Raw genomic sequence first — 13,548 nt, forward strand, 5'->3', positions numbered from 1 at the left:
TTTGTACTCTATTTAGGTTGCTGATAAATACAGCCTAAAAAATCACTGTGAGATCATATCTAAAAGACGAGCATGGAAACATTAAACATATAGAAAAATAACAATAGTAATTTGACATTTTTATATTAGAAATGATATTTTGAATTGAAATCTATCTTCTAGGTAGAAGCATGAGGAGACAAGTAATAAAGAATAAAACTGCAATTTATTAAATTTTGTCCTTCTGTAGAAGCAGAACATTTTGATTAGGAATTTTTTTTTCTCCCAACTATATTAATTTCCTGTGGCTGCTATGACAAATCACCACAAACTTTGATTTAGAATAATAGGGATTTACTCTCTCACAGTTCTGGAGGCCAGAAGTCGAAATCAAGGTGTTGACTGAGCCACATTCCCTCTGGGGCTCTAGAGGAGAATTTGTTTTTGCCTCTTCCGCTTCTGGTGGCTGTAAGCAATCCCTGATGTATGGCTGCCTCACTCAGATCTCTGCCTCATCGGTCACATTGCCTGCTCCCCTTCTGTCTGTTAACTCTCTTGTGTATCTCTTACAAGGACATTTGTTACTGAATATAGTTCCCACTTGTATAATTCTGGAATGTTTCATCTTAAGATCGTTAACTCAATTACATCTGCAAAGACCTTTTTTCCAAATAAGGTGACATCCATGGGTTCCAGGGATTAGGACATGGATATTCCTTTTTGGGTTTTGTTACAGACCTTTTTCTTGCATTTTCAGAGTATTTTTTCTATTTCATTTCAAATGTAGCCACTATTCAGAACAAGGAAAGCTCGTGATGTAGCTTCAGACTCTTGTAATTTCATTGATTGCTTAAAGTAAGAGTGATCTTAAATTTGGAGGAAAACTGGAAAATGAGTGTTTGATGGGAAAATTCAGAGACATTACTCCAGTACACTTATTTACTTTGATGCTTTCGAGTCCCAGATTTTGTAGACGATCTGTCAATCTCTCAGTTATTTAGTTGACACTGATGGTGACTGGGAACTTGGGTGGAGCATCAAGAAGAGTCCCAGCAGGTGGTTTCTCAGTGTAGCCTGATCTTCCTTATGACATGGTGGCTAAGGCGGTTGGACTTCTTTGGGGACTCAGGACTCCAAAATGAGTACCCAAGCCCACAAGGTGGAAATCGTATTGCCTTTTATGATGTAGCCTTAGAACAAAGATAGCATCGATTCTGGTACATTTTTTTGATGAAACAGTCAAAGATCCACCCATATTCGAGAGAAAAGGACACACACCCTACCTTTGTTTTTTTTCTTTTGGTTTCAAGTTTTTATTTAAATTCTAGTTAGTTAACATACATGGTAATATTGGTTTCAGGGGCAGAATTTAGTGATTCATCACTTACATATAACACCCAGCTCATCACAAGTGCCCTCCTTAATCCCCATCACCCATTTAGTCCATCACCTGCCCACCTCCCCTCCAGCAACCCTCAGTTTGTTCTCTGTAGTTAATAGCCTCTTATAGTGTCCTCCCTCTCTCTCTTTTTTTTTTCTTCCTTCCTCTGTGTTCATCTGTTTTGTTTCTTAAATTCCAGATGAGTGAAATCATGGTATTTATCTTTTTCTGTCTTATTTTGCTTAACATAACACACTCTAGCTTCCTCCAAAATGTTGTAAATGGTGAGATAGCATTCTTTTTGATGGGTGAGTAATATTCTATCCTATATATATACCAAAAAGAATCCATTCATCAGCAGATGGACATTTGGGCTATTTCCATAGTTTGGCTATTGTTGGTAATGCTGCTATAAACATTGGGATGCATGTACCCCTTCGAATCTGTATTTTTGTATCCTTTGGGTAAATACCTAGTAGTGCATTTGCTGGGTCATAGGATAGCTCTATTTTTAACTTTTTGCGGGACCCCCATACTGTCTTCCAGAGTGGCTGCACCAGTTTGCATTCCCACCAACAGTTTAAGAGGATTCCCCTTTCTCTGCATCCTTGCTAACATCTGTTGTTTCCTGTGTTGTTAATTTTAGCCATTCTGACAGGTGTGAGGTGGTATCTCATTGTAGTTTAAAAAAATTTTTTTTTTATTTGAAAAAAATAAATTTTAGAAAAATGTCTATTCATGTCTTCTGCCCCTTTCTTAACTGGATTATCTATTTTTGGGGTATCGAGTTTGATAAGCTCTTTATAGATTTTGGATACTAACCCTTTATCAGGTATGTCATTTGCAAATATCTTCTCCCATTCTGTAAGTTGCCTTTAGTTTTGTTGATGGTTTCCTTTGCTGTGCAGAAGCTTTTTATCTTGATGAAGTCCCAATAGTTTATTTTTGCTTTTGTTTCCCTTGCCTCTGGTGAGGTGTGTCTGGTAAGAAGTTGCTATTGTGAGATCAAAGAGGTTGCTGCCTGTGTTCTCCTCTAGGATTTTGATGGTCTCCTGTCTCACATTAGGTCTTTCATCCATTTTGAATTTATTTTTGATGCATCCTACCTTTCGATGGAAGAAATGTCAAACACTTTGGGGCCATATTTTAAAATAAAAAACACCAGGTTTCATGCTGATTTTGCAATTCTACCTTTATAAGCTCTGCCTGGAAGGTCATTGACTTTGGAACAGTATTGTACTACCCACATGGCCGTAGTCCTCAGGGCTCCATATTGTGCTAGGCCTGTGGTTCTCAACACTGTCTGTGCTTTAGAATCCCTTGGGGAGATTTTTAAAAATACCAGTACCTGAATCCCATACCCAGAGACTTCTAGTTTACCTGCTCTGGTGTTGGGCTTGGGTATTTTTTTCCCAGGGAGATTTTTAAAAATACCAGTACCTGAATCCCACACCCAGAGACTTCTAGTTTACCTACTCTGGTGTTGGGCTTGGGTATTTTTTTCCCAATGCCCAGTGTCTTGTTCGTTACCATCATGCTGGTTGTATGTTTATTCATCAATATTTTTGAATGCTTCTGAATCCGTGGTTTCAGAAATAGATCCTCTGGTGCCATCAATGAAGATTCGGGCAGATGTGTCCCCCTCTGGAGTAGGTGCAGAGTTGCAGAGGGCTGGCTCTTGCTGGTTTGTGGTTATGTCACTGGTTTTTGGAAAGGGTTGAGGTGGTCAATGAGAACCCATGGGTGAGATAGAGGTTTAACAGAAGAATGACAGCAAGGGCTGTGATCTAGAAAATATACACAGATGACAGGTGACATTCTTCTGTGCAAAAGACTTACTGCATAGCCTCTCAAACTCGCAAATAGTCTTATCCTTTTCGGGTTCCATATCCCAAGATTTATTAGACTTCATTCATGTTGTTGGACAGTGTGAGCTGTCCTGTTACTATTTCAGCTTCCTCGGATGTTGTCCTTTTCTTCCACTCCTGCAAGCACCATCATCTGGGTGGAGCATCTGTTCTCCAAAGTGCAGTCACAGAGGGAGTTAGAACCCGATTTTTCTCCATACAGGCAACAGAGGGATCTTGGCTTCACATCCTGGCAATTCTCAAGTCTCTTGGAGTGGTTCAGTTTAATAGTTCTTAAAAGGAGGGCTCTCATTTAAAATGGCCTTTGTCTTCAGCCATTCAGGGGCCTGGGAATATGATACATTTGTTTCTCTAACTGCTAGCAAGTTCAGAGAAGGCAGAAGATTTATTCTTGGCTGACTATAAGCAGTGTCAGGAGAATAAGTCCATGACTGGTTCCTGCTCATAGCCTTAGCAACAATAATTAAAAAAAAGATCATATTAGTACCAAAGGGCAGTTATATGGCTCCCATCTGAAATTGCATCCAGATGTCCAGCTGTTCTAAGAGAGGTGCCTAAGCTGCGATTACATGTCCTGTAGGGAACAGAGGAGTTCATTCTTTATCTTTACAGACTCCTTGTCATCTTTAGCACTGTGGAGCAAGGTCATTTTCCTTAGTGATCGTGTAATTTGTGCTCTCACTAAACGGAAAGCTACTTGGTGTGCACGTGTGTGTACATGTGTTGTTGTGTGTGCATCTTGAAGGCCAGGATGTGGAGAGGGGGCTTGTGCTGTAACAAATATTCCAGACCATAACAGACAGGATGGATTTTGAGCTGGGTAAGGTGTTTCTGGGAATGTGACGGTGGAGAGTATATAATGGGGTGCCCCTTTACATGGTGCCCCATTTATGCTGCAGGCTTGGATGTGGTAGTTTGGAGGGATCGCGGTAGGTGGGACAGTAAAAATGGGAAGTGACCACTGCCCTGGAATTGAGATTCTGGAGAAAATGAGGGACAAGCTTCACCTTAATTTCCAGAGCCTTATAGAAGGGAAGGACTTCACTTTGAGGAGTAGAGAGACAGGTTCTAGACCAAAGTTGGCCAGCACTTGCTGGGTAACCTGGAACTAAAATTTTGCCTACCTAGGCCCCAGCTTTCTCTTTGAAGTGGTAGGGCTGGGGCTACTGATTTCAACTCTTGATTTCAGCCCAAAGCATGACCTCAGAGTCCTGGGATCGAGCCCTGTGTCAGGCTCTGTGCTCAATGAGGAGTCTGCTTGAGGATTCTCTCTCCCTCTGCCCCTCTGCTCATGCGCGCTCTCCCTCTCTCTCTCAAATAAATAAATCTTAAAAAAAAAAAATGAAGTGGTAGGGCTGATTTGGAAGTCCTCTGAACCTGCCAATTCATTGTAAATACATTTGACACTTAGGTTATCATCTTAAAACCATTCGGTAATAAGTCCTTATCACTTAGTATGAGTATATAAGGATATTGCTGAAATCATTTTTTATTTCCATATTTGGTGAAACTGAACACATCTCTGCTTATTACATTATGTGATGTACATACATTAATAAGGAGAATGTTAACAAATATCAGGCCAAAGACTGACCTTTGTGACCTTTATCCTTCTAAGCTTAAAATTAAATGGCTGGATGTACTTTTTATACCTACCTAATGGCATTATATTCATAGCATTTGTTCATTGTAGTCCTTTGCAGGACCACGTGAAGATGTTCCCATTATGCACTAGAGGGGGGAGGTTGGTGTTGAAGTGGGTGGAAAGACGACTTTGGGGTTAGCAGCTCAGGACTAGAAACGTATGTTTAAATACTACAGATACTACCTTTCCTAACCCAGAGCCACCTTACCACATGCAGGGCCTTCCACCCTGGAAAAACTAGAGAAGTAGAGCCCAATGGGGGCCCAAATGGAGACGTATTAGCCCAGGCCTCCTCTAAACAACCAGGGGGAAATGTTCATGTACAGGGGTTAATGTATGGTCTACAGGAAGTCCCTGTTAAAATGTAAACTGTTCCTGGAAAGAGTAATCATTTAACCAACATCGCCCACGTAGCCCATTAAGACATCTTTCCTCAGCCCACACCCGGGGATGAAAATGGGGGTAATTTCTCTGTAATATTTCATATAATACACTGGACTTTCTAGCCTTGTTCAGAGACTCACCCCTGCCTCCCCAGTGAATTCTGGGAGTCCCCGGTCCTACATACCCTCAAACAGGTCCTTCCCATCTTGTCTGATACCCAAGGCCTCCACGGCCATACGCTGGTTTCTTCCTGCCCCTACAAGTGACGCATGACAGCAGGTGTCTCCAGGGAGCTTGGCCACCCCTGGGCAGCAGAGCTGTTGGAGCTCAGGTCAGGGAGACTCTGTGATGCCGTTGTGCCCCTCAGGCCAGGGGGAGACTCTGTGATGCCGTTGTGCCCCTCAGGTCAGGGGGAGACTCTGTGAGGCCGTTGTGCCCCCATCACAGGTGCCAGGTGCCACTGCTGTCATCTCATGAAACCAGCCCTGGGTCTTTCCTGCTTTTAGGACAGGACTTGCTGCTTCTGTGAGGTGCTACTGCTGTGGAGTATGGGAGACGGCCTTGGGGCCCACTCGCACCCTCCTCCCGCCTCCCAGCAAAGTCACGTCAGGCCGAAATAGGGAGTCTGAGAACAATCTCTGTTGTCATTGTTTTTTTACCTTCTTATCCTTGTAGACACCATGTTCTTATAATTCCTTCCCTCTCACAATAGCAGAGACATCGTGATTCGACCAATGTTTGGTCTCTTTCCATGAATATTTCCCAAGATGCTCCTCTCTACTCCTTTGGTCACAAACTAACATGACCACTTCTTGGGCATGTTCACTAATGGCCTCTCAGCTCTCAGATAAGTATATCAGTGTGGCTGTAGAGAATAGGACCCTGAAGTCATCAGCCCCAAGAAGAAAGAGCTCAGGGCTGCCGTAGTTGAGTGGTGCAGATGTGAGTGGAATCGGGTAAGACTGGGGCAGGAGTTGGTCCTTCTTCCTGGAAGGCTTGAGTGGGAGGTGACCCTGCATTCCTAACAAGGTAGGAGGAGAGAGTCTCCTCATAAAAGGAGAAGGATTCAGAAGATGGTGTAGAAAACAGCAGCTTGCCTGACCAACTTAATAGAATTTCTTGGGATGCCTAGATGATTATTATTGTCAAAGATTTAAAGATATGAATAAGATCTTCACTGGTTATCTAGAGCACGCCTATCAAATAAATTGTAGCTTCTGAGATGGCAGGACAGAGACTTTTGTCTTGTTCTTCTATTCAGCTGCACACACGTGTGAAGAATGATACCAGATGGGGCGCCTGGGTGGCTCAGTCGGTTAAGCGACTGCCTTCGGCTCAGGTCATGATCCTGGAGTCCCGGGATCGAGTCCCACATCGGGCTCCCTGCTCAGCTGGGGGTCTGCTTCTCCCTCTGACCCTCTTCCCTCTCGTGCTCTCTGTCTCTCATTCTCTCTCTCAAATAAATAAATAAAATCTTTAAAAAAAAAAAAAAGAATGATACCAGATGGCACAGGAACTTATAAGGCCCTACGAATTAGGACATACTCTTTTGGTCTACATTTTAAAGACATACTTTAATTAAGTGTTCTTTCTCTCTTCTCCAGATGTTGTCTGTTATAAAAGTACCATCAAAACTGATTGTGTTTTGGCCAAAAGAATGCCAAAAAAATTATGTTTCTTCTGTTTAATGTTATTTTTAAAAGTTGTAGGTCCTTATCCACAAGGGAGCATGATTTCCTTTTTTAAGTTTAAGTAAGCAACATGACAATATTTTTCTATCCTTACGTGTTTTGTTTTTTTGCAAATAATATCTAATATTTTATTGCATTTATTTTTCCCCCTTAGGCCTACACCAGCGTAGTAAAATGGTCCAATATCCTCTGTGTGTTTGTGTGTGTGTCTGTAATTCCTCTTTATTTCAGTTATTCAACATTTTTTTGGCTGATGAAATTATATTTCGTCTATCCTTTTGACTCAAGGAGGATTCCTTCCTATTTTCACACCCAGTTTTACTGGGTTTCTTATCGTTTAATTATGTTCTCATGTGACCACTTGTTTTCTTAAGCTTGCTGAAATTTACTCTGGAAATGTGTTTTTCCATTTTAATGATTTCTTTACTTGTCTCATGGTTGTTAAATATTTTATTGATGTTTGCGATTACAGGGACATAATGCTGGAATATCCACTTAGGGTAACTGGTGTTTGCTCTTTCCCTCAACTTTTCGTAATCTTGCGATTTTTTTTTAATAATGAAAAATTTCAAAAAGATTTCACCTTAGTCAGTGTCAACATAAGCCAAGCAAAGTTGCTAGTTGAGGAAAAATACAGTTATATAAATGGTTTACCTTTTTTTTTCCCAGTGAGTCCTCTAAAGGAGGAAAACAATTACAAGCTCAGCTGAAGCCTAAAGGGGACATGTGAAGAGAGGAAAAGCAGATGATATTGCTGGTGGGGGATACCACATGTTGCAACTATAGGGCTAAAATTAAACATGTAAAAGAAGAGATGAATTAAAATTTGCACACTAGTAAGAATAATCTCGCTTTCACTATTCTCTAATGATTCTCTGGTTAAACATGCAATGAGAAAGTAAGAGAAAGAAGCCTCCATACAGCCTGCGAGGAAGCTTCACTGAATTTCATGGCTATAAAACTGACATCTTTGTAGTTTTCCTGCTTAAAGAGGTAGCTGATTTTTGTTTGCTTGCTTTAGAACAATCACAGTTGGCTGTTAGAAAGAAGCCAAAGCAACATTGTCTCTGAGGCCAGTGGGGACAATCTCGTGGTTAATATAAAAGGTGGCACTGAAGATGCATATATTTCAATAGCATTAAATCTCAGTGAGGAGTTCCTTGTGGGCTGGGGACTCAGAAGGCATTCCTAAGACCTTCAGTTAGTTTCATTTATGTTTTACACATTAGTTATTAATACCTGTACCCTTTTCACTCCAGAGGACACCAAGCACTTTATGAGCTGCTGGGAACCAATTTCTACTCTTGATGCACATGTAGTTCTCTAATCTGAGCCACCCAGAAGCGTAAATATTATTTATGCCTGAGTTTCAGACATATAGCCTAAAGATATATCCAGAATCTAAACACTGATTACCACCACCACCACCTCCCAATTCCAAACCACCTCTAGCTCTCCCCCGGATTGTTTTCATAGTCTCAAAGCTGATTTCTCTGTTGTTGCCCTGTGATTTGTTCCTAAGCACCAGCTGTAGTGATCCAAATGAAAATGTCAGATCGTGTCCTCCTTCCTCTCCCAGTACTTACAATGGCTTTCCAACCCATTCAGAGTAAAAGCTAAAGTCCTCACAGTGGCCTACAAGGTTTTAAGGATCTGGACTCTTTTTACAACTCTGATCTTATCACCTTCAATTTTCCCCTTGTTTGCTTTGCTTCAGCCACACTCAGCTCCTTGCTAATCCTTGAACACATTTGGTATTCTCCTGCCTAAGGGCCATGCATTTACTGACCTGTTTCCCTCTGCCTGGAATGCTTTTCATCTAGAGATGTATCACGCTCTCCTTCACCTCTTTTAGGGGCACGTTAATTAAGCTAATTTGAGCTTCTATAGCAAAGAAACTTTACAATTTCAGTGATGTATTAAAACAGAAGTCAATCTCTCACTCACGGAACAGTCTGATAATGGTGTTCCTGGATGCCAGGTAGATTTCCTGTCTGTGGCAATAGGCTCCTTCCATTTGTGTGCACTTTCTTTAGACAGTCCCCTGAGACCTCTGTTTCTAGCTGTCGGAAGGAGAAACAGACAGTAGACAAGGCATATAGCACTTCTACTCACATTCTCTTAAGAACAGCTAGTTCCATGGATACACTGGATTTAAGGGGAGCTGTGATCGTAATCACTGGTTCTGCAGCACATCCCAGTGAGAACCGAACACCATGGAAGGGAGTACAAACTCGTGAGGCAGCTAGCTATTTCTGCCACAGGCTGCCCCTTGACCACCAAGTATCTGTGTGGATCCTTCCTAAAGGAGACAACCCAAAGTCCCACCCAAGTCTAGGCACTCTGGGTCCTGTGTTCCTTTGGCTCAGAGACCTGGGAATTCAAAAGCAAATTGTCTGCCCACCTACCCCGCGATAATCCTTGAGGTTTGTCGAGAACAGGATAACAATAGAGACTCTTACTTGGAAAAGGGCAGACTGGGAGATCCATAGCAGTAACTGGTCCATAGCAATGGGGAATCCGACTGGGCGGGCATTATGAAGGCTCCCTGCCTGGGAGGTGGAAAAGGTTCCTTCATTAGACTGTGGTTCTGCTTCATGGGAGGAACTTGCTTGTTCACTGTTTGCTGTGGTCCTTGGCTCTGCCCCCTGGGGTGTTCTTTCTTGTCCATTATCCTTTCTGGTGCTGAGTTCAGCAGTAAGGAATCTGACTTCCTTGGAGCGTGCACAGCTTTCACAGCCTGCATCCTGCTGTTGGATATTTGAGGTCCCTAGGAGGACGTTTTAATCACAGGCTTTTTAAGGCTCAGATCACTGTGCTTTGGAAACGTTATTCCCTTGATTTCTTTGGAAACATTATTGCCATGATTTCTAGGCCATTCCATCTGCCAGTAACCACATCCAAAGTTCTTTCTTAAAAATTATTCTTAAGCCTGCTCTATTTCTTTCCCTCTTTGTCCCTATACATATTTCTCTCTTAACTTAATGGGGCTAACTTGAGGCCCCTTGAAGCAAGAGGCTTGGTGGGAAGAGAATACGTTACCACGATTTGTGTTTTAGCCTCGCAAACCTCTGCTTAACCAGAACAATCTAATGGGCACTTTAAAAAAAATTTTTTTTATTATGTTATGTTAATCACCATACATTACATCATTAGTTTTTGATGTAGTCTTCCATGATTCATTGTTTGCATATAACACTCAGTGCTCCATGCAGAACGTGCCCTCTTTAATACCCATCACCAGGCTAACCCATCCTCCCACCCCCCTCCCCTCCAGAACCCTCTAATGGGCACTTTTGCTCATTTCAGGTGTTATCTCCTGCTGGTTGGTATCTCGAAGCAGTCTGCTTTCCAAACCCACAAGGCTCCAAACTCACCTTGATTTCTAGATTCTCTTCATTCTCTTTCATTTTTGCTTGCAAACTAGCTGATTCTTCCCTGAACACATTTCTTACTTGCACTCTGTTCAGTGCAGAGAGGAGCTTGCAGCATCATTGATAAACTGAATTGTGTCTCTCCAAATTCATATGTGGAAGCCCTAACCCTCAATGTGACAGTATTTGGATATAGGGGCTGTAAAGGAGGTAATTAAGGTAAAATGAGATAATAATGGTGGGAACCCAATCCAGTAGGACTAGGGTCCTTATAAGAAGAGGAAGAGACACCAGGAGTACACACGCATAGAGTGAAGACCTTTTGAGGACACAAAAAAAGCAGCTCTGAAAGCCAAGGAGCAAGTTCTTACCAGAAACCAACCTGGCTAGGGTTGATCTTGGACTTCCAGCCTCCAGAACTGTGAGAAAATCAATCTCTGTTGTGTGAGCCACCCTGTCTGTGGTATTTTGTTATGGCAGCCTAGGCAGACTACTACAGCGTCTGTTGGCATTCTTGTTCTTTTAAATTATTATAATGCTACAGGGTCACTGTGTTCCTGGTCTGTCTTACAAGCACTCAGTTGGTAGTTTTATAAGCATATGACATGAGTCTCTGATTTCCAGCTTCTAATGTCTCTTTTGTGCTACCTCTTACTTGATTGCTAAGCCAATGCTCTAATATTTTAGTTTTTTATTTTCTATACCAACCTCAAGGAATCCGTTTCTGTAACCAATGAATCTCAAACCTTTGGAAGGTGAACACAAAGGAAGTTTATTTTTCTCTCATGTAATGATACGATGTGGGTATTCCTGGTTGATGGGTGGCTGTCCCCCATATGGAGACATCTTATGGCTTCACCATATTCTAGACTTCCGCTGTCCAATGTGGTGCTGCATGTGGCTACTGAGGACTTGAAAAATGGCTAATAGCGCTGTAAGTGTAAAACATACTGGATTTGGAAAAAAAAAAAAAAAGAGAATATCGAGTATCTCATTATTTTTTATCTTGGATATATGTTGAAATAATTTTTGGAAATATTGGGTTCAAAATGCATCATTAAAATGAATTCACCCATTTTTTAAAACATGTATTATTATGGCTATTGGAAAATTAAAAATAACATATATAGTTCACATTATATTTCTCTTGGGCAGCACTGTTTGAAGCCTCAGTCTTCTGTTTCCGTTGGCAGAAGAGGGGCGGGCCAGTGGAGGAGCCATCTCAGATTCATAAAAACCCTGGCTTAGAGGTAAGAGAAAGCCTGTCTGCTCAAATTCCATTGGAGAGAATCACTTATGTGGCTACATCAAGATGCGGGAGGGCTGGGAAATGTAGTCCTGGCTCAGAGGCCCCCCTCTTCACAGCAATTCTTCTCTAATAAGGGGAGTGCAGAGCTAGCGGAGGTGTTTGCTCAAACATCACCTCCTTGGGTAAAGTCTTCCCTGACCGCTGCAACCGCCCCCAGCCCCTTTCCCTAGCATTCCCTGTCTTCTTCCCCTGTTTTGCTTTCCTCTAGAACACTTTCACCATTTGGCCTAGTACATGTTTTATTTGTTCATTTCCTTTCTTTCTGACCATATGTAAACTCCTTCAAGGAGTTTATGTGTAAAAAATACACATAAAATTTATTATCTTAACTCTATCATTTTCTGAACCATTTTTAAGTGTACTGTTCAATGGTATTAAGAACATTCATATTGCTGTGCAACCATCACTACCATCCATCTCCATCTTCTTCATCCTGTAAAATTGAAACTCTATGCCCATTAAACACTAACTCCCCATTCTGCCCCTTCTCCCAGTCCCTGGCAACCACCAGATTTTCTGTCTATGATTTTGACCACTTCAAGGACCTCTTACGAGGAGAGTCATATAGTCTTTGTTTCTTTTTGTGACTGGCTTATTTCACTTAGCATAATGTCCTAAAGTTTTATCTGTGTTGTAGCATGTGTCAGAATTTCATTCCTTTTGAAGGCTGAATAATAATCCAATGTATGTATACATCACATTTTGCTTATCCACTCATCTAGCTACATGTTGCTAATTTAAATAATGCTGTTATAAACATGGGTGCACACATATCTCTTCAAGACTCTGATTTCATTTCTCTTGAGGATGTACCCAAAAGTGGAGTTGGTGGATCATATGGTAGTTCTATTTTTAATTTTTGAGGAACCACCATACCATATTCCACAGTGGTTGCACAATTTTACATTCCTACCTGCAGTGCACAGGGGTTCCCATTTCTCTACATTCTTATCAACACTTGTTCTTTTCTTTTTTTTTTTTTTAAATTATAGCCATCCTGATGAGTGTGAGGTGGTATTTTGTGGTTTTGATTTGCATTTCCCTAATGATTAGTATATTGAGCATTTTTTCACGTGCTTATTGGCTATTTGTATGTCTCTTTGGAGATGTCTGTTCAAATATGACAGCATTCATTTTTGTCTGTATGTTCAATGCTGTGTCCCCAGTGACTGGAACTGGGCTGGTGTGTGTTAGGCACTTGAGGACCAGTGCTGACCAGTGAAGTGGTTGAGCCATATTGGTCTGCTGAGCCGCAAGTAAAGCATCGAGGAAAGAATTTAGGGTACTTCAGTTGGCATAGTTCAGAAACTGATTAGTATAGTCAAGGTCAGAGATACATCATTTTTTATCAGTACACAGGTATGAACAAACCAGAGTTACACATTATGGCAACGTCAACTTACATCATAGATTTTAAACTTGAGCTGGCATTTGTTACCCTGGTACTTTGTTTGCTCTGCACAGTACTGAAAGTTTGTATGGTTTTTTTTGAGAATTTTACATTTTTATTTCTTCATCTTTATGTAGTGGCTAACTTAAAAAAATCAGAATATTTTTACATTGAAAGATTTACATCAAGATTTCACTTTTTTAATCTCCTGTTTTTTAAGTTATGTACTCTATTTATACGCTTTCAGTGGTTGTTATTTAATTTGTATCATCTCAGCATACCAGTAATAATAATTATAATAATAATAAATACTTTGTGGGGTTAAAAAGAACACAGAAACTAATTCTGGACAATAAATCTATGTAAGTCAGGAAGGAGGCTATGAGTTAAGTTTCTAAATTCCTTGTGTTATTTGGAGGGGGTTAAAATACTGACTGTAGACTTGGTTAGTTATTATGAATGCAAAATATTGCTTAAAAGTTAATCAATGAAGAGTAGATATGGAGTCCATAATCTTTAATCAGTAG

At 41.0% G+C, this 13,548-nt stretch overlaps 1 long non-coding RNA gene across 2 annotated transcripts in view; it reads left to right on the forward strand.

Annotated features, from left to right (window-relative positions):
* The first annotated feature begins 11,112 nt into the window (after positions 1-11,112).
* The window catches only part of LOC145721849 (uncharacterized), a 152,938-nt gene continuing 150,502 nt past the window's right edge, over positions 11,113-13,548 (forward strand). For both annotated transcript variants that reach the window (XR_014145812.1, XR_014145811.1), the window contains exon 1: positions 11,113-11,572. This is a non-coding gene — a long non-coding RNA (uncharacterized LOC145721849). The remainder of the gene's footprint in view (positions 11,573-13,548) is intronic.

Source organism: Leptonychotes weddellii, chromosome 5 (genome assembly GCF_054177405.1).
Source record: "Leptonychotes weddellii isolate Sample4059 chromosome 5, ASM5417740v2, whole genome shotgun sequence".
NCBI lineage: Eukaryota > Metazoa > Chordata > Mammalia > Carnivora > Phocidae > Leptonychotes > Leptonychotes weddellii.